Here is a 25,274-nt window from a genome sequence, read left to right on the forward strand (position 1 = left end):
AAATTAGGTTCAACACTACTTACTATTGCTTCATAAATTTGTTTTAGACATCAACTTAGCACGCCTACCACATTATTTTATTTTCCTTTTATATGCCTATTGTCTAAATGATATTATCTGAGGAAGGCCATCCATCTAGTTTTCCTCGGATTACTGTCGAGGTGGCTAAAAAAATATTTTAAACTCACTTAATCAATAACTAAGATAAACTTCTTACCAATTACGTAATGTCTCCACATTTTAAGTGCTTGGATGACTACAACTAGGTCAAGGTGATAAACTGCATAATTACATTCATGATCCTTTAATTTGTGGGACTCATATACCACCACATGGTCTTCCTACTTCGGCACACCCCATACACCTTCCAAACAAGCATCAGTGCACACTAAAAACTCCTTATCATGGTATATTATTTTCAATACAGGTGCAATAGTAAGTAAATTTTTTAACTACACAAAGTTTTCTTGACATTTTTTAGTCCACTCGAATTTCACCCATTTCTCCTACTAAGAGGTTATGGGGTACGATAATTTAGAAATTCCCTCTTTGAATTTGTGATAGTATCTAGTGATACCCATAAATGACCATAAATTTTCCATATACTTGGGAATTAGCTAGTTAATAAATTCCTTTACCTTTTTGGGATACACTACATTCCCATATTTATATATCACTTGTACTAGATATTATATCTTCTATTAATAGAATTCACATTTATTGAACTTCATGTATAGCTGATGTTCACATAAATTCCACAACATCATTTATAAATGTTGTTTGTGCTCCTCTGTTGTCTTTGAATAACTCAATATATTAAATATAAAGATTAACACAAACTTGTCTAAGAATTTGCTAAAGAAACTATTCATCAAATACATGAAGGTAGCAGGTGCATTCGTAAGGCCAAAAGGAAGCACTGTAAACTCATATCGTTTATACTAGGTTTTAAATGATGTTTTCAGAAATTTTTGTTCTTTAATCCTCCACTGGTGATAACTAAATCTGAGATCTATTTTAGAAAATACAATTTCTCTCCTTATTTGGTCAAATAAAGTGTCAATTTTGGGTAGGGTGTACTTATTTTTAATTGTTAATTTATTTAGTTGTCAAATTCAATACATAATCGGAAAGTATCAACTTCCTTTTCACAAATAGGATTGGTGCACCACATAGTGGAACATTGGGTTTGATGTGCCCTTTATTTAACAATTCTTGTAGATGCATGTTTAACTCCATTAGTTTTGGTACAATCATCAAGTAAGGTGATTTTGATATTGGTGTTGCTCTTGGTATTAGCTCTATAGAAAAATATATCTCCTTCTTAGGTACAAAATCGAGAATCTCATTAATAAATATACCTTGATAGTCTTGAATTACTTCCAAATCATTCAAGGATTTAGCTAGTTTATCTTGTGAGTGGGCTTCCACTTGGATGGAAAAAAAATAGCATCCTTTCCTTGCAGCTCTCTTTAATTGTAAATAAGACATTTATCACATAGAAATGAGCCTGAGTATTCCTTTTACAATTTGAGTTTCTCCATTTTGTAGAGTGAAAGTAACAATTTTATCAAGGAAGTTAACAATTTCCCTCTACCCCTCTAAATAGTCCATCCCAACCAAAACATCATATGAACCCAGTGGTAGAATGTTTAAATTCATAATGGTCTAATTCCCATTTAGCAGGAGTGGGAATGTCTTCATCCAATTAATAATTTTTCCTTTCGCGTCAGTAGCTAACTAGGCCAACCATGAATTTTTGTATTTTTCAAAATTTAAGTTACATTTTTCTACAATCTAGGGGCTAGTATAACTCAAACTAGCACTAAGGTACATAGAATTAGAAACGTATTGGTTTAAAATTATACCATCCATATCCTCAATGATGGATTTATTCTCTTCCCGATGCTCTTCGAAGGCTGCATTGATTTGTGGAATATCCCTAGCCACATCGTTAATGGTGGAGGCCTCTTGAATATTTTGTAGATGTTGTACAGATCTTGTACTATGAGGATAGTTCTACAACAAATGAGGTTCTCCATAGCCTCAACATTTTAAGGGTTCTTTATCATTCCCATTAAACCCCTTATTACTTAATTTTTTCTATTTCAATCTATTATGTGTTTGAGTGTGTGTTATTTGGATTTGATTGATGTTTTGTTGAAGTTTCAACCTTCATTTCCCTTACCATATTGCCTAAAAGATCCATCTTTTCCATCTTTTTAACCCTAAGAAAATATGTCATTTTTATTAGGCAATGTCTTCATTTTTTCATTTCTCTTCTAATGGCTTAATCCATTTTTTTTGGACTATCATACCCAATTTGTTCCTTTAAAGAGAAAGGCAAACAATTTATAAAGTGTTGTACTTTGGATTTTTCTTATCTTATATACGGCACATATCTTAAAGTTTGAGTAAATTTCATCACTAACTCATCCATTGACATCTATCCAAGTTTCAAACCATGAAATTCTTTGGATTTGTCATAAAAATAATGATCAATTAGGTATTTTTCTTTAAAAAGTCATTCAAATTCTTCCTAATTAACATCCATATTCAATAAATTATGCATTGTTCTTACTTCTTCCCACCATAGGGAAGGTTTTCTCTATAATAGGTAGCTATCTAATTTATCTTTTAATCCAATATAATAGTAATAAACTTGAAAATCCCTATTGACATTAAGCAACCATGTTTTTGTGTGTTGATCCAATGACAATACTTGGTAAAATTTCTTCCAGTCGGAAATACAATCTGACATTGTGTAACAAAGTTTCTTGATTTATGAAATTCATTGCGATGACATGCACCTAAATGGAGGTGTTATTACTCTATGTCCACATGTGGAGGCTTAAGGCACTCTTCTTGATGTGGTACTACTTCATGGAAGACGACCCGTGCAGTCTTATCAAACCTTGGGTATGTGTCATATTGAATGGTGATTATTCTTTTCATTAAATCAATGATGGAGAATAATTATACATCATTAGGGTAACTAAATTGATGCAGAAGCATCTCATTAATAGGCAATGGCTGGAAGAAACATTTTTGTTTCCCGCCGAGGTGGCGGAGACAAAAACCTTTTCTTGGAATTGTTTGAGTTTTTAATTGTTATGTAACTTTACACAAGACTGTTAAGGTTAGTTAAGTTAGATTAGTTATATGTTTCTTTTAATTAGAAACTATTTTGTGTTTGGCTAACTGGGGAAACAGTTGCCCAACTGTAATGAAAGAGGGAAAGGCTTAAAAGCCAATCCCAATTCCCATAGAGGGGCTGCTGCCAAGAGAAAGGGGAAAGAAATTAATAGAAGTTGTTGAGTCTATTGAGTTTTATGAACTGTGCATTGTGTCAACAAGAATTTATTTCCAGAAATAACAGTTATTAACAGATTATTTGTCAAAATAATTCTTGTGTAATGTTTGTCAGTGAAATGTAAATTTCTGTGTGTGTAAGAAGACAGAAGGGAAATTACAGGTGCTAAGAATCAATAGACAAAGAATCACCCTAGAGTGATAGGGTGAATATTTTCCAGAGAAGAAAGAATTAGATGCCATTGGAAGGATAAACTACTACATAAAAACGAGAGACAAAAACCCTAAGGCGAAGGAACAGGTAACCCTTTTACTTTCCAAATCATTACATTTTCATTTATAGAGAAGCATAAATATTGCATTCAAGATTAAATAGTTCATTTACACATTCTTGGATATAAGTAACAAAATATTCTAAACTAAATACCGATGTCATACCCTAAGAGCACACATTCTTGTGCCCATAATATTAAGCTAAATACAAACATTCAGAGTCAATACTTTAATCCACTGTAAATCGAAAGGGTGCCAGACTCTGACAGAGTTCTATTTATACAAGTATAAGTTAAGAGTAAAAGAACCGTGATAGCCGTTTAAAGGCACGGCTTCACCAAAAACACAAGCGAACATATACAGCACAACATGACAGCCCGATAAAGGCACAAATTCACCACAATTCCTAAGACAAAACATAGTATTCAATGCAAGTCTGACAACACTACGAACTAGAAACCGAAAGGTATAGGGCTTCCCACTATTGAAGATGTCAACCAAACATCCACTAAACCCTAGCTAAAACCCTAGATGGAAAGACTCTACAGAGTAGAGTGAGAGAAGAACCAGGAGGGTTCAAATCTGACCAAGCAAGAACAATAGAGCCACGCTCCAGGCTTGGAAGCTTGCACACAAGCGAATAGGCAAGTGAATGAACAGTAAATCGTTAGTATGACGAGTTGAAAACCTAAAGGAAACACAGAATAATGACAAGAATTAAGTGGAAGCCATTAAAACATTACTTGTAAAGCAAATGCAACTAACTTACGAGCTTGACGTTGAGAACAGAGCACCATAGATTGGGTATGCATCAACACCCTACTCACAAAGAAGCCAAGAGATAACAGAAAAAGAGGATAAAACAAGTATAACCAGGGCTAAATCTTACATTGGACACTTCACAGAGTGCCTTAGAGGTTGAGCCAACCACCGAGCCACCGAAATAACCGCAGAGACGAGAGGGCCGAGTATCAACTAAACCAGAGGGGCTGACTGAGAGCAGAGCACCAGGAAAGAACGTTGAAGCCCTAAGGGAGATAAAACCGAAAAACATAGTCAACCAACTCATTGAAGACAGGATGACCCATTATGAGCAGAATACCTGTTAAACTGAGCTGAGGTCACTAAAACAAACCAGAATATAGTGTTAACCAGCTGACGGAAAGAAATACCAAAGACCCTCACATGGACAGAACCATAATAAGCATGCATAGACCGTCAGAGTGAAGAATACCATCAATAGGCTAAGTAGTCGCAGTGGCAGGCACACAGGTAGAGCCACAACATAAATCTATTCTAGAACTTTCCTTGGAAGCTACAGGAGTATAGCACTGTGACCGAGTTAACCGGTAAGAAGTGACTGGCACACATATTAATGCAATAACATAAAATCCCAACAATCGTATTTATTACATCATATACATCTCCACCAATTTTTGGTATCGGAGCAGGTTTCTCTTCTTAATAGAGATGGAGGTATGCAGGAGAGGTCGAGGCAGAGGTAACATAAGAGCAGCAGATGATGGATTAAGAGAATAGATTAGAGTTTTGAATGCACGATTGGCAGCATTAGAAGCAGCAATACGCAGGGATGCTGATGGTGGGGATGATAGTGAAGAGGAAGAAAATGTAGCAGCAATAGAAGGACAAAATGAGGAGGCACCAGAACTTAGATTGTTAAGATTAGTTTTGTTGGCTAGTAGTAAGCCAAAACCGGAATTGTCTAGTTATGATGGTAGCGTGTCCATAGAGGCACTATTGGACTAGATTAGTGAACTAGATAAGTATTTTGAATACGAAGAAATTAGTGAAGACAAGAAGATCAGATTTGTTGTTACAAAGCTGAAAGGACACACAACATTGTGATGGGATGGTGTACAGGCAGAACAAAGAAGACTAAATAAACCATTGATTAGAAGTTGGGATAGAATGGTAGTGAAGATGAAGAGTAAGTTTCTGCTTAAAGATTATCAAATTGACCTTTACAGACAGGTACAAAACCTGAGATAGAGAGGGATGACTGTAAAGGAGTACACTGAAGCATTTTATAAAGTAAATTTGAGAGCAGGATATGTGGAAGATACCCCTGAAAAGACAACAAGGTTTGTGAATGGTCTACGGATGGAGATCCTAGACGAGATCAGCATTCTTTCTCCTAAAACTATGGAGGAGGCATACCAATGTGCCTTGAAGGCAAAGGAGAAGCTTACTAGGAAGCAGAATGTGAGAAGAGGACGTGGTTCCGGTAGAGGAAGGGGACAATCTTATGGAAGAGGTAAGACTACCAGCAGCCATGAAGAGGGTAGTAGTTCCAAAACTTCGGGACAAACTGAGAGGGAAGGTAACACTAGGGGAGGAAGGCCATACCAAAGAGGAAGAGGTAATGGCAGAGGCAAAGGGAATGCCTTTCAGTGTTACAAGTGTCACAAGTGGGGACACAGGTCATTTGAATGTCCTGAAAATGAACGTGTTGGACAGAGAGGAGTGTATGTTGCTCAGCTTGAAGCAGCAGAGGAACCATAGCAGGAGGTGGAGAATGTACCAAAAATAGGGGAAGCCTTGGTATTGAACAAGGTTTTGTTCAAACCGATGAAAGAAGTGGAAAGTGTGACGTAGAAAAGCATTGTTCTGGACTATGTGTAAGTCACACGGAAAATTATATAAATTAGTTATTGACAGTGGGAGCAATAATAATTTGGTAGCTATGGAGATGGTGGAGAAAATGGGTTTGAAGAGAGAAAAACACCCAACTCCATAGAGAGTGTCATGGTTGCAGAAGGGACACCAATTGTTAGTTGATGAACAATGTGAGGTAGATTTTCAGATAGGCAAGTACAAAGATAAGGTGACTTGCGACATAATGCCAATGTACATGTGCCATATTATGCTGGGCAGACCATGGCAGTATGATAGAAAGGTAGTCCATGACGGAGAGAAAAATTGTTACAAATTTGTCAAAGATGGGATAAAGCATACCTTGGTACCCATGAAAGAAAAGGAGACAACAAAAACAAGTGGAACGAAAGCATTTCTGCTGGGAGGAAAGGAGTTTCTGTGACAGATTGAGGAGAGTGAATTTGGTTATGTAGTTGTGAGAAGACCAAGGACAGTGTTAGTACAAAGAAATCTTACTGATTTTCCTATGGAGATACAGAACATGTTGCAAGAATTTAATGATATTGTGGTAGATGATCTGCTAGATCAGTTACCACCAAAATGGAGTATTAGTCACCATATTAACTTCATCCCAGGATCCAGTTTGCTAAACAAGGCTGCTTACTAGATGAGCCCAAAATAGAATGAGGAGATTAGAAAACAGGTGCAGGAATTACTGGATAAAGGACTGATTCGGGAGAGTCTGAGTCCCTGTGGTGTTTCGACTGTTCTAGCTCCCAAGAAAGGAGGAGAATGGCGGATGTGCATTGATTCTTGAGTGATCAATAAGATTACCATTAGGTATAGGCTTCCTTTACCTCGGATGGATGATATGATGGATTTTCTGAGTGGGGCATAGTACTTTTCAAAGATTGATTTGAAGAGTGGCTACCATTAGATTCGAATTCGAGAAGGTGACCAGTGGAAGACAACTTTCAAGACCAATGAAGGCCTGTATGAGTGGCTGGTTATGCCATTCAGGTTGAGCAATGCCCCCAGCATGTTCATGTGATTGATGAATGAGATGCTGAAAGAATTCATTGGGAAGTTTTTGATTGTGTATTTGGATGATATTCTCATATTTAGTAGGATGGAGGAAAAGCATTTTCGACATGTTAGGCGTGTATTGGAAAAATTATAGAAAAAACGTTGCTGATAAATTTGAAGAAATGTTATTTTTTCAAGAAGGAATTGATTTATTTTGGTTTTTTTAATATATGAGAATGAATTAATTATGGATCCGGAGAAGGTTTCAACCATAGTTAGCTAGCCATCTCCCAAGAGTTTATTTTATGTAAGAAGTTTCCATGGGTTGGCAAGTTTTTATAGAAAGTTTATTAAACATTTCAGTGAGATTTGTGCATTGATGTTGGACACAATCAAGAAGTCTAACCAACCTTTCCGATGGATAGAATCGGCTGAGAGAAGTTTTCAATTGTTGAAGAGAAAAATCACTAAAAGACCCATTCTTAGATTACTAGATTTCAATAAATTATTTCAGGTTCATTGTGATGCCAGTGGGATAGCGATTGGAGCAATACTCAGCCAAGAAGATAAGTCAGTGGCTTATTTTAGCGCGAAATTGAATGAAAGCTGACAGAAATACATGTCTTAAGAGAAGGAGTTTTATGCCATCATCCAAGCATTAAAGCATTGGCAACATTATTTGTTGGCTAAGGAGTTTGTCTTGTTTTTAGAGAATTTTGTGTTGCAGTATATCATGCAGCAGCATAAGCTGAACCACAAACATGCAAAGTGGGTAGAGTACTTACAGAGTTTCACTCATGTTTTGAAAAATATCAGAGGCCAAATTAATAAAGTGGCAGATGCATTAAGAAGGAGAAGTTTGATCCTATAGGAGTGTACGATATGGGTGTTGGGATTTGAGCACCTTAAGGATTTGTATGAGGCTGATGCAAATTTTAAAGAATATTATGAAGCTTGCCAAAATCCACTATTAAGGGATAACAATTTATGGCTAGATTATAATATTCAGGAAGGGTTGTTGTTCAAAGGAGGATAGTTGTGTATTCTAGACTATTCTATGAGAGAGAACTTGGTCCAGGAGAAACACAGTGGAGGATTAGCCGACCATTTTGGCATCGACAAAACATTGGATCAGTTGAGCCACTTCTATTATTGGCCAAAGATGCATAGAGACGTGCAAAGATTTGTGAACAGGTGTAAAGTGTGTCAGTATATGAAAGGACGGAGTCAGAATGCAGGGTTGTACACACCCTTACCTATTCCGAACAGACCTTGGGACTCAGTTAGTTTAGACTTTGTCTTAGAAATGCCAAAGACAGAGAGGGGATTCGACTCTATCATGGTGGTGGTGGATCGTTTCACCAATATGGCACATTTTATTCCATGAAGGAAGACCAGTGATGCCACACATGTAGCACACTTTTTCTTCACTGAGATTGTCAGATTACATTGCTTGCTGAAGTCCATTATTTTAGACAGGGACATCAAGTTCACAGGCCATTTTTGGCGAACGTTATGGAAGAAATTGGACACCAAGCTGAACTTCAACTCAGCTTATCATCCACAGACTGATGGGAAAACTGAGGTGGTAAATCGCAGTCTAGGAAATCTGCTGAGGAGTCTAGTTGGTGAAAATTCTAGGCAGTGGGATCGCGTGCTTGCACAAGAGAAATTTGCCTACAATGACTCACCCAACAGAAGTTTGGGCAAGAGTCCTTTCTAGATTCTGTATGGAATGCATCCATGAGGAGTATCTAAATTATGGGATTTGGGATAGTTAGAACACAGGAGTGCTGATGGTGAAGATTTCACGACAGCAGTCAGCGACCTACATGAGTAGGTGAAACTGAAGTTAGAGGACAGTAGTCAAAAATATAAACAGAAAGCAGATCTGAAAAGATGGGAGGTACAGTTTGAAGTTGGAGACCTGGTACTTGCACATTTGTGCAAGGAAAGGTTCCCCAGAGGCAAATACAATAAGTTGAAGATGAAGAAGATTGGGCCTTGCAGAATCCTCTAGAAGTTTTCTGCAAATGCTTACGAATTGTAGTTACCCCCAGGTATAGGAATCTCGCCCATTTTTAATGTTGCAGATCTGTATCCTTACATTGTTGTTTAGGAAGCAGACTGTTCGGAGAGACGAACATGGGACACCTAGGAAGAGGAAGCACCTTGGATCAAACAAATGCCTCCAGCAAAGCCTTTGGAGATTGAGCAGGTTTTAGACACATACATGGCCAAATGGACTCGGAAGAAGGAGTATTTATAGTATTTGATTAAATGGAGGGACCATCCTATTGAGGACAGTTCCTGGTTAGACGCTGGTCAGATTCAATGTGTTGAGTACTCCATTGATGAGCTCATGGATAGGAGCCATGAATTTAATTTACCCTAGGAGCCTAATGCAGGAGCATCTCATTAACAGGCAATGGTTGGAAGAAACATTTTCGTTTCTTGCCAAGGTGGTGGAGACAAAAACCTTTTCTTGGAATTGTTTGAGTTTTTAATTGTTATGTAACTTTACACAAGACTATTAAGGTTAGTTAAGTTAGATTAGTTAAATGTTTCTTTTAATTAGAAACTGTTTTGTGTTTGGCTAACTGGGGAAACAGTTGCCCAACTGTAATGAAAGAGGGAAAGGCTTAAAAGCCAATCCCAATTCCATTAGAGGGGTTGCTACCAAGAGAAAGGGGAAATAAATTAACATAAGTTGTTGAGTCTATTGAGTTTTATGAACTGTGCATTGTGTCAACAGGAATTTATTTCCAGAAATAACAGTTATTAACAGATTATTTGTCAAAAGAATTCTTGTGTAATGTTTATCAGTGAGATGTAAATTTTTGTGTGTGTAAGAAGACAGAAGGGAAATTGCAAGTGCTAAGAATCAACAGACAGAGAATCACCCTAGAGTGACAGGGCGAATATTGTCTAGAGAAGAAAGCATTAGATGCCATTGGAAGGATAAACTGCTACATAAAAACCAGAGACGAAAACCCTAAGGCGAATGAACAGGTAACCCTTTTACTTTCCAAACCATTACATTTTCATTTACAGAGAAGCATAAATATTGCATTCAAGATTAAATAGTTCATTTACACATTCCTGGATATAACAAACAAAATATTATGAACTGAATACTGATGTCATACCATAAGAGCACACATTCTCGTGCCCAGAATATTAAGCTAAATACAAACATTCAGAGTCAATATTTTATTCCACTGTAAATCGAAATGGTGCCAGACTCTGATAGAGTCCTCTTTATACAAGTATAAGTTAAGAGTAGTAGAACTGTGGCAGTTGGTTAAAGGCATGACTTCACCGAAAATGAAAGTGAAAGTATACAACACCATGTGACAGCCGGACAAAGGCACAAATTCACCACAATGCCTAAGAAAACACACAATATTCAATCCAATTCTAACAACACTACGAACTAGCAACTGAAAGGTATAGGGCTTCCCACTATTGAAGACGTCAACCAAACATCTGCTAAACCCTAGCTAAAACCCTAGATGGAAAGACTCTACAAAACAGAGTGAGAGAAGAACCACGAGGGTTCAAATCTGGCCAAGCAAGAACAACAGAGTAAATCGAACATGCAAGTGAATGACTAGTAAATCGTTAGTATGACGAGTTGAAAACCTGAAGGAAACACAGAATAATGACCAACATTAAGTGGAAGCCATTAAAACATTACCTGTAGAGAAAACACGACCGACTGACGAGCTTGACGTTGAGAATAGAGCACCATAGATTGGGTATGCATGAACACCCTGCTCACAGAGGAGCCAAGAGATTAACAGAACGTAAAAAGAGGATAAAACAAGTATAACCAGAGCTAAAACTTACCTTGGATGCATTGCAGAGCACCTTAGAGGCTGAGCCAACCACCAAGCCATCGAAAGAACTGCAGAGACGAGAGGGCCAAGTATTAACTGAACTAGAGGGACTGACTGAGAGCAGAGAAACAGGTAAGAATGTTAAAGCCCTAAGGGAAATACAGCCCAAAAGCATAGTCAACCAACTCATTGAAGACAAGATGACCCATTGTGAGTAGAATACCTATTAAACCAAGCTGAGGTCGCTAAAACAAACCAGAATACAGTGCTAACGAGCTGACGGATAGAAACACCAAAGACCCTCACACGAACAAAACCGTAACAAGCATGCACAGACCGGTAGAGTGAAGAAGAACACCAACAGGCTGAGTAGTCACAGTGCTGGGCACAGAAGCAGAGCCACAGAATAAAGCTATTCCATAAATTTCCTCGGAAGCTATGGGGGTATAGCACTGTGACCAGGCTAACCAGTAAGAAGTGATTGGCACACATATTAATACAATAACATAAAATCCCAACAACCGTATTTATTACATTGGATTCATCTTCACCATTTGTCTAAGTGTGCCTTATTTGGATTTGATTGATGTTTTTGTTGAAGTTTCAACCTTCATTTTCCTTACCAAATTGCCTAAACGATCCATATTTTCCTTCTTTTTACCCCTAAGAAAATATGTCATTTTTATTAGGCAATGTTTTCATTTTTTCATTCCTCTTCTAATGGCTTAATCCATTTTTTTGGACTATCATACCCAATTTGTTCCTTTAAAGAGAAAGGCAAACAATTTATAAAGTGTTGTACTTTAGATTTTTCTTATCTTATATATGGCACATATCTTAAAGGTTGAGTAAATTTCATCATGAACTCATCCATTAACATCTATCCAAGTTTCAAATCATGAAATTCTTTGGATTTGTCATAAAAATAATGATCAAGTAACTATTTTTCTTTAAAAGGTCATTCAAATTCTTCCTAATTAACATCCATATTCTCTAAATTATGCATTGTTCTTACTTCTTCCCAAAATAGGGAAGGTTTTATCTATAACGGTTAGCTATCTAATTTAGCTTTTAATCCAATATAATAGTAATAAACTTGAAAATACCTATTGATATTAAGTAACCATGTTTTTGTGTGCCGATCGAGTGACAATACTTGGTAAAATTTCTTTCAGTCGGAAATACAATATGACGTTATGTAATGAAGGTTCTTGATTTATGAAATCCCTTCTGACACCATGCACCTAAATTGAGGTGTTATTAGTCTATGTCCACATATGGAGGCTTAAGGCACTCTTCTTGATGTGATACTACTTCATGGAAGATGACCTGTGCAATCTTATCAAAACTTGGGTATGTGTCATATTGAATGGTGATTATTTTTTTAGTTAAATCAATGATGGAGAATAATTATACATCATTAGGGTAACTAAATAAACCAACCACACTCCATGCATTGGCTTTATAATGTCATGATTAACATAATGAAATACAGGTTGAGCTTTATAATGTCACGATTAACATGATGAAATACTTGTTTTTACCTTGTGCTCAAAGTTTTTCCTACCAAATTTTGATTCTTTTTCATAGGATTTCAATGAGAATGGATATAGCTTGATGGTCGATACAAGGCTTGAATGCAAGGACCCTAAACTAAACCTTTTCATTCTATTTTCTTATTTTTATCCTTGATAATGACTCTGTGCAAATTTATCAATGGTTTACATGGTTTTCGTCACTAATTCACTTGATTTGTTGGTATAATAATAGGGCATACCTATATTTTTGGGGGTCTTTCGATGAGCATACCACCCATTGTCATTTTTGTTGCGTTGTTATGCTTTTTTCAGAGGCTTTCTTTATAGTAATTTCTTAGAAAAGGGCAAGCTAAAATTTTAAAACCTTAACTATGTTTTCTTCTAGGGAGGAATTTCTTAATTACTTTTGTTTATTGAATTTGTTTCCCACCTCAAAAGAGTATGGCTGCAAGGGTTCCATTCATCCTGCTATAAGGTAAGACATACATTATAATGAAAATTCTTTTTTATTATATTCTTATAAATATTTAATGGACCCTCCCACTAGAGGTTTCTTGTTTTCTCTGCATAGGTTAGTTGTCAACCATATTTGGGTTTTTTCTCTAAGGCTTATCAAGTTCGTTCTCATTCCATATTATTTTTCTCCATTTTAACCTTATAGATTCTCATTATTATTACCTTCTACATGTTTTCTAAGCTGTCCGTGATATTCATCTTGTCATCAACTGCATAAAATTATTTGTAGTTAAGGTTTTGGCCATAACTTGGCCAAGGCTTACAATTTTGATTATATATTATATTTTACTAAAATATATAAGGCAAAGAGTCCTGTCACCATGAATATGTTTTATTATTATTATTATTAAGTGTTTACCCCTTTTGTAATGTTTAGATTTTCCTTATTATGTGGTTTGGTTCACGGCTGATACTCATACAACCAAAGATGTGAATTTTCTACATTATATAATAAAAACAACTATAATTTATTCTCCCATATATTGTTGTCTATACTAGTATAACACAATCATGATTTCAATAGTAATATAATACTATACTCTTTTGAGTTCACGCATGCACATAGGCATTTTCTTTACTACTTTAAATAATGAAATTTTGTTATGTATATGTTATAAATGCGTGCATCATGACCAATTATGTTATTGATTTCTTTCTTTATTTTTAATTTTTATGTTTAACAAACTCTCCAAGTAGGCCAAAATCCATAGGGGATTCCTGTCATGAAGGTTTGACTAAGGTCTTCCTTATGGACCTATTCTTAGATGTTGAGGACTAAACAATCCATGGATTGTTGAATGGGTCTCTTTTCCTTGTCTTGGGCACGTGACTTTCTAACCTATAAATAATTTTTACTCCATTTTTAAACAATACTATTTACTAAAACACACATTTATATATAATTGTTTCTCTATAGTAGCCACCATTTCATTTCTAGTATAAATAGAATGTTACTGTGTAACTAGATTGTTGTAATTTCCTCTTTCTTTTGTTACCTAGTAATTCTCATACTTAGTTAATCCTCTCTAGTTTTCATTTCATGCCCACATGTATAGTGGGTACTAGGGTTAATTCCCGGGATATTTTCTCTTTTCCAATTTCTCCATAGCAAAGGATTTTCATTGTATTACCTGTAGGAACCTTTAGGTTATGTCCTTTGACCTTTACTCAACAACTTCCCTACAGCGAATCAAACCCACATACACACTCATACATATATGTTTTAAACATAGAATCTTAGTAGAAATTTAATCCTTCACCATCTTGAATGTGCTTAAGAAAGAACCTATAAACAAATTTCTAGTTACATCATTCCTAAACATGAACTTCAAAAGTATTATATTCAACACAAGATTTACCGATATATCCATATAATTATCTAAAGATTTTCCTAGAAATAGATTAAAGACTACCACATTCATCCCAACCATGATCCAAATTTCTCAGTAGTTCCCCTCAAGATATATTCTTCCCTCCTAGGGAAAAAACACATACATTCTTCTTCATCTTCACCTCCTTAACCCTTTAGCATCATCACGCTAATTTTCGGGTTCGGGTCTAGTTTCTCTCTCCAACTAGCCTTTTCTTTAAAACTAACTACCTTTATCTCCCGTAATCCTATTTTCATAACTTTCTACCCATGACATTTATCTCTAGTCATGAAATACTTTTTGGTCTGCTTCAGCCAATAGTTCAATTATGGTAAAAATGCATGATTTTTCTTCTTCTTTTTTGTTCCTTCCTCCTTGGGCATAATTGAATCCAATTATTATTTGATAAGTTATGAGTCTAATATCACACATGATAGCCTTTATAATATATTTTCAAGAATAATAATAGATGAAACATTTTTTTTATTAATTAAAATAAATATTTACATTTTCATATCATATCACTTGTCCCACTTTGACATTTCAGTCACATGTCAATATAAAATCATAAAAATAAATTTACTAGGGGGTTTCACATTAACCCTGTCTTAGATATATATATATATATATATATATATATATATATATATATATATATATACAGTTTTTTTGTGCAAAATCATTTCCATAGAATTAATTGTTATAGAATAACCCTTCTATTTAAATAACTTACGTCTACCAATATTTTCAATTACTTCCATTTCATGCTTAGGAAATAAGAATAAAAATTGGCATATTCAATCTTAATATTGTGACACCCATTTGTTTTCAATGTTAATCTTGACTATTTTAGATATGGACTAATTTTAGACTGGATGTCTATGAAAGTGTTGTAGCGGCTACAACCACCCTCCCAAATTTTTCCTTAGCTTGTTTTAGAGCCTCCCTACTAACCTTCATAGCAACTTGCCTTGTTTCGTCAAGTCCTCAAGCTTCAGTGTCTTTCTTCCTCAAAGGTAGCCTATCGATCACAGTTTGATCTTCTCCCTTCATAGGCTGCTCACTCGGATTGGGATCAATTGCAGGCTGAGCAGCTTCCCCGTGAAATTTTCACATTTCTAGAGGGAAACCAACATTCCCTCCAGGAATTTCGTAATTCCCTCTGACAACCTACTAGGCTCTAGGATTGCGCAATCCTTCCAACCAACCCTCCCAGGAGGATTTGTGCAATTTTTTCCATTAGCAGGCTGCACAACCCATGATTTGTGCAAATTTGGGCAACAGTCAGCTGATCTTCCAAGAAATTGTGTAATCCCCTTGGGCAGTTAGCCCAACTTACAGTGATAAATGCACATATTTCTCCAGCAGTCGAGCAGTCGCTTTTATGCGTAGCTGAGTTGACCGGTTCCCTCCGGGACCGAACAAAATAGACTTGCATGCATATGTTTCTTCTCCCAAGGAAACATGCAAAGGAATTCCTTGTTGTAGCGATCTATGTTTAGTAGTTGGAGGTTACATGAAAGGAACAATTCAAAAACCTCCCTCCAAGTGTCACTTCCCATAGATTTGTGGCATGCGTGTCACAACCTCAATGTTATCAAAACTCATCAACCGGATGCTGTAGAGCTCATTCTTCACATTAACCTTGTAGCTATGACATCCCACATCACATCTAGGAGAAGTTGGCACATTCAGCTCAGCATTTTTGGGGTAAGCTGGCTTCCCATGCCTTATGTTTCATTTTTGTCACATTTTGTGTATTCACTTGTGTGAGTGTTGTTTTCTTGATTTCTTTGAACGCCTGCTGTCATTTACATATATTCTAGCTTTTCCTAGCTCTGCTTCAAATTTCGTTGCTATCTCATTGTTGTCGCATGCATGAAAGTTCTTTGCACGAATAATTTCCCAACCGGCGAATGACCTCATCCACATGCATGTTGATCTGTTTGCTCAATATTCCATTCATGTTTTGCATGCACTATTTATGACTTCGGTTTTCACTTAGTGTTTCCATTCATTTCATTTACTTACATGCTTTCAGTTGCCCGTCGGTAAGTTGGGCCAACCTTGGCCTGGTCTCTGCCTTCACCAAGGCTGCATTGTGCAATCTGGAGAAGGAAGGATCACCTTCCTCTCTAGATTTGCAAATTCAGGCCCAACACTGGCCTCCTGGACTGAATTGTGCATTTCTGGAGGTCAGTAGCTGCTTGGCCCAAAAATTTGTGCAAATCTGTCCCTTGGCCAATAGTCTTTCCCAGCTGGAATCGCACATTGCATAATCCTTGTAGCCAACTGCCAAATTGGATTGCGCATTTTGCAGTTCCAGTAGTCAGTCAATCTCCAAGCAACCCGAACTGTGCCTTGTGCATTCTTGGCAGTCGGGCTCCCGACCTCCCGGTTGAAATTGCACAACCTTCATGATCATTCACCCAGGTATGTTGCAAGTTAGTTCTCATGTTCATTTTGGTTTTCGACTGACAAATTTCTTGCTGTGAGTGTTTCCAAGTCTCTAGGTATCACAGGTGTTCATCTACCTCTTTACAGTATAGGTACAATGGTTTCCAAAAGAGCAGAGATGAAGACACTGTTCAGAGCACGCTTGGGGATGTAGTCGATCAAGTCTCCATGGGCTTACCTACTCACAAAGACATCAAGTTGTTTGTGGACAAGGACATCAAACAACAGCATCACAGTGAGCAACATCATGAACAATAGTTGAAGGCATCATACTGAATGTAGAAAATGAAGTGAACACAATGAATGTAAGAGGAATGTTGTTAACAACATAAAGGCGGAGTAAAGTTGTAAGATAAAGCAGATCCACTAATAATGGAAGCAACTTTGCAGACTCAAGCTATGAAGTGACGCCGCGACATGAAGATCATGCGAAGGTAGAAGATGGAACAAAGAAGGAGTTGCATGTGTTGAAGTAGCAACTTCGGAAGAACATGAAGTTGCACAAATAGTTCAATGAGTTGCAGTGGGAACATGAATAGTAGTGGGCACAACATGCACTCACAAATGAAACTGAGCTAGTAAAACTTAAGGATCCATGCCAGCAGTGTTGTTGGTCACATGCAAAAGATCCAACAACATGCATGTCATTGAGGGCATGCATGCAATCCAACCCATTCAACACACTCACCAAGGTGAAGATAAGAAGCAAGTCCAACTGGGGTTGAACATGCACTTCGGCAAGTTGTTGCACATGACCACCAACACACACTTGAAGATTAGCATGGACACTATGCATTAGTGTGTTTCTAGTTCAACCGTACCCAAGAAGACCATGGACATGTTAGCAGACGAGTTGGATGAAGGGGCCAAACCAATGCATTAGTTGCAATGGAGGCAAGATTTCACTTCAACAAGATGTCACCATGAGGTGCATGCACACCATCACAGACAACCAAGCTTGGCATCAACTCACCAACTTCACCATCACAAGCATATCATGGAGTTAGTCTCTCCACAACAAACTGAGTGTTAGTGATGTCTTGCAAGGCTTGCTCAAGCCATGTTGTCTCACATGAGTACATGTGCATTGTAATGTTCAGTCATGTCAAGTGTAAGTTAATTGTCAACAGTTGGATGTAACAGTCATAAAGTAGGTGAAGAGTCATGAGGGTAGTTGAACTGTCACAAAAGGGAATGTCAAGGGTTACCCCACCCTTTGCTATAAATATTTCCTCATAACTCATTGTATAGGCTTTTGGTCAGCCAAGCTTCTACTAAGACTATATTGAAGAAGGCTTGGATAGTATTTTAATGCACCTTGTCTTCTCCACTGCACGACACTAGTATATCTCTTTGGAGGAGTAGATGGATGTGGCTGTAACGTTCCACTGATGGGGCTAGTAGGTTTACATGGTGTATTGTATGATTGTGACTTACACTTCTTTATATAATAAAAGCCAACACATTTTCATGCATACATTGTTATTGTAGTTGGACTGCTCTAGTTGCCTTAATGATATATGTTGTTTAGCTTATGTACTTGTATATGAACTGATTTGTAAGCAATTATATTAATCTTGTTGTTAATTTGTTGCATATGTTGTTAATTTTGTCACCGTCTGTGTCGATTGCTCTACTAGACACTGGACATACCTTTCTCTAAACCTTGTTACATCAACCATCACACTCGTCTCGGACTGATTCATGAGTGTTGTTCGTGTTATATTACCTTGTATGTTGTGACTGTCGCATCTGTGTTGACTGCTCTGCCGGAAGTTGTGCATGTCCTTTGTGTTGTGTGTTCATATCCAAGTTGGGACTGATCCCTTTCAACCTGGAACTCACCTTCCTCTCCCTTTGAAGTGTTGGAAGGTCTCATACTCATTCCTTGACTCACTACATCAGTCACACCCTTGCTACTGACAAACTTATCTTACTTACCTCTATGTGACATCACGGTCAAGGCATTACCTTACAACCCACTACTAGGATTCCTACACTAAATAGTCTGAGGTCTAACTGGGACTTCTTACTGGGGAGATTCCCTTGACATGTTGGCCAATCCAACACTGTCAACATTTCTAGTGCTAGAAGGAGGGCCTGATGACAAGTAGTGTCCTCTTATCTAGTTTTGAACCTTTGCATATCTTTCATGGAGTCTTTCATTCTTCTTCCTCCGAGGTGTTTTTTTGAATCATGAAGATGTCTCCATCTCGGGGAAGCTATTGAATCTCTTATCCACTCACACATATGATGGTGAAGGTGAAGTGGCCTAGCCTAATCACTTACATAACTTTCTTTCCATGATTTATGAGGAAGATGAGTTTACTAACGAGCATGCCAGTTTGTTGCGTGCATTTACACTTCACGAATCCCGATTTCATTGGGTGCTCAGCCTACCGGCTGACACCATGCACTCATGTGAGAACTTCTGTGATCTTATTTAAGACACATTCCATCATTTTGATCCTAACCATCTTGACTAGAAACTGTTACAGCAATGAAAGGCTCCACATGAATCTGTTATTGATTTTTGGTAGCGCTTCCATGACTTGCAGTTTCAAGCTCCGAGGAGCCAGATGAAGTTCTCTTATCTCTAGGACCGGTTCGAGTACTGTCTCAAGAAGTATTCTTGTCTCAAGAGGAAGCTTGATATCAAGCCTCACTCAACATTCTTCATTGATGAAACTACACAATCTCATGTGGGCGCAGGCACTGTCTCAACAAACTGTCTGCCTCCCTCTCATTCAATAGCTCACCATCTCCCTGTGATGTTGAGGATCATGTTCACACACCTGTTCAACCTTCACACCCTCCCAACATCACTCCACACAATTTTTTTCATAGATTTGGTTGTCAGTACTTCGAGTTCTCATATGCATTCCTTTTTTCAACCTCTGTCTTTGCACCTAGGTGTTCCTCTGGATGATGTTGCCTTGTGTTTGTCCATTCTCGACTCTTCAGTTGTTGTGAATGAGGAAAAACCCACTGATGGAGTTGGTGTTGCACAACCAAAATGTGATGTCATTCATGAAGAGTATGAGTGGGAGATTGAACATCAACACTTAGTGAAGGATGACTCCCTTTCGTTTGAGCCCCCTCCGTTCTTTCTTAACATCGTTGGTGAACCTACCATCCATGATTTTGCATGTGTGTCTTCATCCACAGATGCACCCATTGTTGATCTTTCATAGGACACACCGTATGTTAGCCCATCATCCAACAATGGAGAGGACCAATCATTCATTGAAAATCCACCTGATCTTTCATCTGCTCTTTCCGGAAATACAAAGGATGATTTCATTCGTTATTCATCTACCCCTCTGTGTGATTCGTCAAATCATCAGGATGTCGACCAACATCTTGAATTTTATGATCTTGGTTGTCATGATCTCTTCACCTCATCATTCGATCACGATGTTGTTTCACTAGTTGTTAATCCATCTAAGCCACTGATCTACAAAGGTCCATCTCTCAACGAAGTTGAAACCCCATAGACTATCAAAGCACTTCAGCGTGAGCTGATGGTTATGTTAGGCCCTCGCTCTCCTGAGGTTGGTTTCATTTCTGATTAGGAAATTGTTAAAACACTCAAGGTTCCTTGTCACTAATATATATGCACTCAAGATCAATCTAATGCTTAGTTCACACTTCCTCCACTCGAACTACACGATCCCATTGCTCATGCATTGGAGGAGTCTTATATTACAAGCACTCATGCACGATGCAAGTTATCTTTGTTTCTTTTGTTTGCTTGCATGTCACAGTCAAGAGTGTGCTTGTGCTTCAAAGTTGCATGTAGTGTCACACAACACCATGATAAGTCCATGGACTGTCCATCATGCACATGCACTCACTTATGTCCCGTGGGCACTTTGAAACATGAAGTGTGGCTGTCTTCATTGTTATATCTTTCTTGTATGTTGGTCTGCACAATTGGGTTACTCGTGGACCATGCCTTCACCCACATGGGTCTACCAATGTTCCGGTGACCGCACTAGAAATATCACTTCACATGATTAGGCCCATGTACTGTTAGTGTAGGAGTAGTAGTGTTTGCTTTCAGTTGTTAGCTTGCATGCTTGATTGTTTTGATGCTTTGATTTCTTGTTTGTTTGCTTGCTTGTTTGTTTATTTGCTTCGCTTTCATTTTTTTCTTCTGCTCTTGATTTGCTTTCTTGATTGTTAGTTCGTTCATAGGTTAGTTCACATGAAACCGTGTAATTCATGAAACGAGCTGGGTAAAGTACAAGGGGGTTTGTACAACTATCACTACTTGGTTATCTGTCATCTTACCTCTGTATGATGAACTTGTTACTCTTACTCCATGATATGTTGAAGGAAAATATGTACTCTTCGAAGTGAACCTTGGTGTAAACACAATTCTTGTGTGCTAACTAGTGTCACCTTCTATAGTCGATTGTTTTTCAATTAACCTTATCAGCTCAGTCAAGTAGTGTAAGGTGAGGGGGAAAACCTTAATAGGCCCGTCAGAGATACATTAAACTACTTCTTTGCTGGAACAAGCTCTTCTGCTGTCAATAAGTTGGGATCCCTCTTCCACCTATGAAATGAATAAGTGCTATGCACAGTGAAAATGAAAAATAAAAAAAATGAAAAGTCAAAAAATTCAAAATGAAAAATGAATAAGGCGAAAGAAGAGAAAGTCTTCCTATGCAAAGGAGGTGATGCAAGTAACTCTACTGGGGTATTGACTAGGCTCATTGGCAGCAGAGCCATGCTTGTGTTCTTATGTGACTCCACTGGGGTACTATCCAATCCTGTTGGCAGTGGAGCAACACCAGAGATGAAACTAAGACTCCTACGACTATACTGCTTGTTCACCTATATACCCATCAACCACAATTGAAAAAACTATGCTTCCTTGGCTTAGCATGTGTGTCAATTGACCAAGGGCTTAGCAGATGCTACATCTTACAATCAAGTTAGTGTGAAACAAAGATGAGCTAAGAACTGAACAATACTTCCAGAGGTGTTAGACTTGATTTTCATGAACATGGTATATGTAAAGAGCTGGAGTTCTACCATTGTGTCGCCAAGTGCTGTAGCAGCTACAACCACCCTCCCAAATTTTGCCTTATTTTGTTTTGGAGCCTCCCTACCAACCTTGATAGTAGCGTGCCTTGCTTCATCAAGTCCACAAGCTTCAATGTATTTCTTGCTGAAAGGCAGCTTGTCGATCATAGTTTGATATTTTCCCTTCACAAGCGATTCACCTGGAATTGGTCCAGCTGCAGGCTAAGCATCTTCCTAGTGAAATTTGTGCATTTCTGGAGGGAAACCAACCTTCCCTATAGGAATTACGTAATTCCCTCTTAAAACTGTTGGGCTCCAGGATTGCACAATCCTGCTAGCCAACCCTCCCAGTAAGATTTGCGCAATTTTTTCCATCAACAGGCTACTCAGCCCGGGATTTGCACAAATCTAAGTAGAAGTCAGCTACTCTACCCAAAAATTGTGTAATCCCCTTGGGCAGTTAGCCTAACTTAGAGTAAGAACTACACATTTTTCTCCAGCAGTCAAGCAGTCTCTTGCATGTGCAGCTGAGTTGACCGATTCCCTTGGGGACCAAGCAAAATAGACTTGCATTCATAGGTTGCTTCTCCCAAGGAAGCATGCAAATGCATCCCTTTTTTTAGGGATCTATGTTTAGCAGTTTGAGGTTACATGCAAGGAACAATTCAGAAACCTCCCTCCAAGTGTCACTTCCCCTATATTTGTGGCATGCATGTCACAACCTTGATGTTATCAAAACTCATCAACCAAACACTACAGAGCTCATTCCTCATGTTAACCTTGTATCCCTGACATCCCACATCACATCTAGGAGTAGTTAGCACATTCAACTCAGCTGTCTTGGGTTAAGCTTGCTTCCCATGCCTTGTGATGCATTTATGTCGCTTTTTGTGTATTCGCTTGTGTGAGTGTTGTTTTCTTGATTTCTTTGAATGTCTGCTGTCGTTTACACATATTCTAGCTTGTCCTAGCTCTATTTCACTTTTCATTGCTATCTCACTATTGTCGCATGCATGAAACTGCTTTGCACAGATGTTCGCCCAACGGGAAAATGACCTCACCCACATGGATGTTGATCTGTTTTCTCAATCTTCCATTCATGTTTTGCATGCACTATATATCACTTTCGATATAGCTTATTGTCGCCATGCATTTCATCGACTTACCTGCTTTTAGTTTCCTATTGGCACGTCGGGCCAACCTTGGTTGGGTCTCTGCCTTCACCAAGGCTTCATTACACAATATGGAGAAGGAGGGCTCACCTTCCTCTCCAGATTTGCACATGCTAGCCCAACATTGGCCTCTTGGAGTGAATTGCACATTTCTAGAGGTCAATGGCTGCTTGGACCAAAAATTTGTGCAAATCTGTCCCTGGGCTAGTAGTCTTTCCCAGCTAGAAAAGGGCATTGCGAAATCCTTGTAGCCAACTACCCAACTGGATTGCGCATTTTGTACTTCCAGGAGTCAGTTAGTCTCTGAGCAACCTGGACTATGCCTTGTGCAATCTTAGTAGTTGGTCTCTCGACCTCCTAGTCGAAATTGCGCAACCTTCATGATCATTCACCTAGGTATGTTGCAAGTCAGTTCTCATGTTCATTTGGTTTTTGACTAACATATTGCTTGCTATGGGTGTTACCATGTCTCCAAGTATCACAGGTGTTCATCTACCTCTCAGTAGTACAGGTACAATGGTTTCCAAGAGAGTAGAGATGAAGACACAATTCAGAGCATGATTGGGGATGTAATCGACCAAGTGTCCATGGGCTTACCTACTCACAAAGAGATCAAGTTGTTTGTGGACAAGGAAATCAAGCAATAGCATCACAGCGAGAAGAATCATGAACAACAGCTGAAGGCAGCATACCAAATGCACCGTATGCAGTAAGTGAAGCGAACACAATGAATGCAAGAGGAAGGTTGTTAACAACATAGTGGCGGATAAAAGTTGCAAGGTCAAGTAGATCCACAGATAATGAAAGCAACTTTGGAGACTCACATTATGAAGTGACGGTGCGGCATGAAGATCGTGCGAAGGCAGAAGATGGAACAAAGAAGGAGTTGCATGTGTTGAAGTAATAACTCAGGAAGAACATGAAGCTGCATAGACAGTCCAATGAGTTTTAGCAGGAATAGGAACAATAATATGCGCAACATGCACTCATGGATGAAACTGAGCCAGTACAAGTTAAGGATCCATCCTAGTAGCTAACAGAGAGAAAACATGGTGAGCAGTGTTGTTGATTGCATGCAAAATATCCAACAACATGAATGTGGTTGAATGCACACATCCAATCCAACCCATTCAGCACAGTCACCAAGGCGAGGACAAGAAGCAAGTCCAACTGGGGCTGAACATGCACTTCGACAAGTTGATGCGCATGACCACCAACACACACTTGAATATTAGCATGGAAACTATCCATCAATGTGCTTCTGGTTCAACCATACCCAAGAAGACCATGCACATGTTAGTAGACAAGTTGGATGAAGGGGCCGAACCAATGCAACAGTTACAACAGAGGCAAGAGTTCACTTCAGCAAGATGTCACCATGAGGTGCATGCACACCATCATGGACGACTAAGCTTGGCATCAGCTCACTAGCTTCACCATCACAAGCATGTCAAAGAGTTGGTCTCACCACAACAGACCGAGTGTTAGTGACGTCTTGCAAGGCTTACTCAAGCCATGTTGTCTCACATGAGTACATTTTCATTTTAATGTTGAGTCATGTCAAGTGTAAGTCGAGTGTCAACAGTTGGATGTAACAGTCATAGAGTAGGTGAAGATTCATGAGGGTAGTTGAGTTTTCACAAAGGGGAATGTCAAGGGTCACCCCACCCTTTGCTATAAATAGTCCCTCATAACTCATTGTATAGGCTTTTGGTCAGCCAAGCTTCTATAGAGGCTATCTTGAAGAAGGCTTGGACAATATTGTAACACACCTTGGCTTCTCCACTGCACGGAGCTAGTATATCTCTTTGGAGGAGCAAGCGGATGTGGCTGTAATGTTCCACTAATGGGGCTAGCAATTTTACATGGTGTATTTTATGATTGTGACTTACACTTCTTTAGATAATAAAATCTAGCCCATTTTCATGCATATGTTGTTATTATAGTTGGACTACTCTGATTGCCTTAATGATATATGATGTTTAACTTATGTAATTGTATATGAACAGATTTGTATGCAATTATATGAATCTTGTTTTTAATATGATTCATATGTTGTTAATGTTGTCACCGTCCATGTCAACTGCTCTGTTGGACACTAGACAAACCTTTCTA

General features: G+C 38.2%; 1 pseudogene; it reads left to right on the plus strand.

Moving 5' to 3' along the window:
• Positions 1-5,601: 5,601 nt before the first annotated feature.
• The window catches only part of LOC149192688 (cytoplasmic 60S subunit biogenesis factor REI1 homolog 1-like), a 143,134-nt pseudogene continuing 123,461 nt past the window's right edge, over positions 5,602-25,274 (plus strand).

Source organism: Pinus tabuliformis, chromosome 2_2 (genome assembly GCF_031772625.1).
Source record: "Pinus tabuliformis cultivar Carrire ecotype Pingquan chromosome 2_2, CPIR1, whole genome shotgun sequence".
Classification (NCBI taxonomy): Eukaryota; Viridiplantae; Streptophyta; class Pinopsida; order Pinales; family Pinaceae; genus Pinus; species Pinus tabuliformis.